We start from the raw sequence: 4,650 nt of genomic DNA, 5'->3' as shown, positions 1-4,650 counted from the left end.
CAGGGGCTCTGTATCAACCTAGAGGGGTGGGGTAGGGAGGGAGAGGGGAGGGAGTTTCAAAATGGAGGGGATATATGTATACCTATGGCTGGTTCATGTTGAGGTTTGACAGAAAACAGCAAAATTATGTAAAGCAATTATCCTTTAATTAAAAAATAATTTAAAAAACAAAACATACAAAAAAAGAGAATAATTTGCAATATATCAGATAGTTTTTAAAATATGTATTGAAAATGAGATGACTTTTTCCAGTATCCAAACCAGGATGCAAGGTGTCTGATTATAAAATTAGAGAATATTGTGGTTTCTTTTTTTGTCCCACTGAAACTGTGCCACCTTCTTCCTAGAATCCTGAGTCTTATGAATATTAAACAGACTTAAAATACCCCCTTTTCTAAGAAATTCTAGCACTTAAAAGCATTTGCTAACATGTTATTCTAAAGAGAGGTTCTAATTTTGTTAAACCTTTTTACTGAGAAATTGCAACCTGATAAGAATATGCCATCTTTTTATAAAAGAAGTTTTAAAATGTGAGCCCTCTAGAAGAAACAAGCTTAAAATTTTTTGTTCCATACTTATACTAGAATATTACCTCAAAAGTAAGAACTATGAATGTTAGGGGCCTACCAGAATATAGTGAATCAGATCTGAAAATCCTTTTTTTGTTTTTTGGTTTTTTTTTTTATTTCTGGGAAGATTTCTTTATCCATCTCCTTCTCTTCCATTATCTAAAATATGCATGCTCAGTTGCTTCAGTCATGTCCAACTCTTTGCAATCCTATGGACTGTAGACCACCATGCTCCTCTGCCCATGGGATTCTCCAGGCAAGAACACTGGAGTGGGTTGCCATGTTCCTCCTTCAGGGGATCTTCCTCACCCAGGGATGGAACCTGCATCTGCAGGTTCTGCATTGCAGGCAGATTTTTACCTACTGAGCTAACTGCGTGCTCAGTCACTTCAGTCGTGTCTGACTCTTTGAGACCCCATGGACTGTAGCCCGACAGACTCCTGTCCATGGGATTCTCCAGGCAAGAATATGGGAGTGGGTTGCCATGTCCTCCTCCAGGGGATCTTCCTGACCCAGGGATTGAATCCAGGTTTCCTGCATTGCAAGCAGATGCTTTCCCATCTTAGCCACACTTCCAGCTTTTCACTCCAGCCCTACTTTCTCCTTCTCCCAACCCTACTTATTAGGTATATCTTCAGCTCATAAGAACAGCCACCAAATTATTCTCTATATGCTTTTTCCCTTTATTGGAAAGAGATCATAGGATGCCACAAGGGGAGAAAAGAGAAAAATTTTCAGAATCAATGTTCAAGAGAAGAGCCCTCTTCTCTTAAAACCCCTTGATGAGGTTACCACCAGTTTCCACGAGTATTTCTCTGAGTATTTTGAAATGTTATTATGATTTTATTTTTCAAATACTGCAGATCCCCTCCTGTAGTGGGATTCCAAGAGAAACAACATTCTTCGTAAATCATCTTATCTATTACTTCCATTTTATTCAAAATAGCTGCAATCCCAAGTGTATCTGCATGGCCCATACAAGGCATTATTGGCCTCAGACCAACTGGTACCATGGAAACCTGAAGAGTCACTGGTGTCTTGCAATCGGTGCCTGTTTGACAAGGAATTTCAAAGAACTCCAAATCATCTCAAGATCTCCTTCTGATCTGGGCTAGTTTCCAGGCTAGTGTCTGGGTAAGGAACCTTTGGAATGACCTAGCAGCAGTCCAGAACTCTCTTGTAAGTTCTCACCAATTCTGAGAGCTGTGTTTGATCCCATGCCTCATTCTTCGTCTCCTGAGCAGTTGTGGAGCCTTCTCCCTCCATGCAACTCCCACCGTCTGCAAATGAAATCATCAATCAGTAAAAACCCTTTATTGAAGTGTCACTGTATGCCAGGCACTGTGCTTGATACATTACTAATAATAACACCAGCAACAAAGAAGAAAAGAGATAGCCAAGATACCCAAGCTTATATTCTAATGACTCCCGGGGAACTATCAGGTAGAAGGGTCAAGTAAGAGAAGGGTTAACTAGTCTGGATATGAGGACAGGAGCTCAGTAGGACTCCAGTCTATGCTTTTTTAGGTCTCTTTATACTTCATATTCAGAGCTGACGCCAGCTACAGGAAAGAGTGTGTTGTTAAATGAGCTCAAATTCCAGGATTCATATTTACTATCGGGTGACTTAGGCAAGTTATCTGATTCTCTCAGCTTTCATTTCCTCATCGGAGTCCTGGCCTTGAACAATGGCTCCCTTACCAGATGGCGGGAACAATTAAATTGGATGGTATCTGGGAGGCACTGGACACAGTGGATGGCTTCTATCAGTGACTCACTAAGAACATGGCAGGTTTAGCATTTATTGAGCAGCCTTTTTTGGACCAGGATCATTGCCAGGTTATTGCTCATGTACCATCTCATTATTTCTCCAGAGCAGCCTGAGGGTAAACCTTATTATTCTTATTTTATAAGGAGACTCAGAAAGGCAACTGGCCTAATTTTATACAGCTAGCAAGTTGTGGGATTGGATTCAAAGTCATGTCTCTTCATTTCAAACCCAGACTTTTTCCTTTATACGTTTTTTGAGGAGCACACGCTGTCTTGGAAGAGACATCCATCTCCCAGAGGACTCTCACAAGGTACTCAGTTATTCAGTCCAGTTCTGCAGCCCGTGGGTCAAAGCTGTGCAGCTGCTGAAGCAGGCCCTTGTCAGGTTCATGCAGCAAGGGAGGATTAGGCTCCTCCCACAGGATGAGACAGACGGCTTTCATGCTTCTCCCTACAGAGGACATGTTGCTGCAGTCTGCAGATTGAGAAGGTAAGAACTCAGCGGATTGTTCTTTGTACAGTAATGAGTGGGTGGATTCCCAAAGTTAATGGTGCATCAAATGTGATTGAGCAGTTGGCATAGCTGGATACATGGAAATGTCTCTCTGTATGTGCTCCTTAGGAAAAAAAAAAAAAAAAACCTCAAAGGAGAAAAAAGCTACAGGATGAAAGACAAGAGAGTAAGCGGTAAGTTCCAGAAGCCTATCAAAGAACTGAGAAGCCTTGGAGATCAGTGCTTAGCTCTCCTTTATAAGCTGTTCTCCCTGCATTTGCCTTTGGATTGAGTCATATGGTGAAAGGCAGATGTGTCCATTTAAACGTTAATGAACTCAGATCTGGTGCTTGTATTCATATTAGTAAATTTCTTGAGTCAGAAGAATCCCTGGTGGCTCGGTGGTAAAGAATCTACCCGCCAAGGCAAGAGACACAGGTTCGATCCCTGTGTCTGATCCTGGAAGATCCAACATGCCACAGAGCAGCTAAGCCCATGCTATTGAGCCTGTGCTCTAGAGCCCAGGAGGCTCAGCTACCGAAGCCCTCACACCCTAGAGCATACGTCCCAAAACAAGAGAAGCCACTGCAATGAGAAGTCGTGCAACTGGAGAGTAGCCCTTGCTTGCTGCAACTAGGAAAAGAGCCTGAGCAGTCGCGAAGATCCAGCATAACCAAAAATGAATAAATAAGTAAGATGAAATAATTTTTACAAAGAAGAGTATTGGAAGCAGAATATCTAGGTAGGTAAGTTATCATTTGGTGCATTTCAGCACTGTAAATCACTATCCATCATTCATGTGCAAATGGCAACCTGGCAGTGTTTTGGTCCATCTACCATAAAATGATGGAGATTACTAATTGCCTCTACCTTCTTTTCACTTTACTCTGCATCTCATTTTCCAAGTCTTATCCATCAGTGATGACATTTTTAATCCACAGTACAGGAAATTTGATTCTAAACACTATGTACTTCTTTGTACATGTTTTAGCATTACAAACAACATTCTTTGGAACTCTGATTTAAATTCTTTAAGATTTCCCCCCCTCACTAGCCCTACAGCCACTCAATTACCTACAGTTTACTCTGCCCTTGATCCATTGTGGCTTACTCACTCATCTTTACTCAAACATTCTTTGGAACAAAGATTTAAAATTTTAAAATATTCTACATGCAAGTATTGTTTGAAACCAATGCCCTTTGACATTAGCAAATAAACAATGAGACATTTGCTGCTGTTCATAATTAACTTTTTAATAGAATTTGAGGTATTGCTGATGAGTGTGTGTATACTTTGGGGGGGTGGGTGTTGTAACAAGGTTCAGAACACTTAAAATCCTCAGTGTTTTCTAGGGAAGATGATTGTGTCTTTAATATATGACCTTTGTTATTCCCAATCCACAGTTTCTGAAATGCTGTTCTCCAAAGCAACTAGTCTTAATCCAGACGTTTTGCTCCTTGAAAACTCATCCAAGTCAGTTCACAGACATTTCACTTTATCCCTGCTTCTTCCAAAACAGCCCTTGAACTGACGTACATTTCCACTCTGGGTGTCATTTAACAATCAGAAACGAACACCTTCTCTGAGGTTCTGAGTCTTGAAGCCTTAATGCCTTCCAAAATGCTGCTCTTTTCTATCACCTTTATAAACATCCGTCAATCACCTTAACACTGACAATGCGCGCTTCACGTACAAACTTTCACCGAACTTCTCCCACCTTTCTAAATGACATCGTACTTGGCTCCCATTTTTTCCTGCAAACCCATAAGTCTCCTGCTTTCATCCCAAGTAGCCTATGATGTATGCATGCATTATGG

This window comes from Bos indicus x Bos taurus, unplaced genomic scaffold (genome assembly GCF_003369695.1).
Source record: "Bos indicus x Bos taurus breed Angus x Brahman F1 hybrid unplaced genomic scaffold, Bos_hybrid_MaternalHap_v2.0 tig00002090_arrow_arrow_obj, whole genome shotgun sequence".
Lineage (NCBI taxonomy): Eukaryota > Metazoa > Chordata > Mammalia > Artiodactyla > Bovidae > Bos > Bos indicus x Bos taurus.
This window is presented reverse-complemented; position numbering follows the sequence as displayed.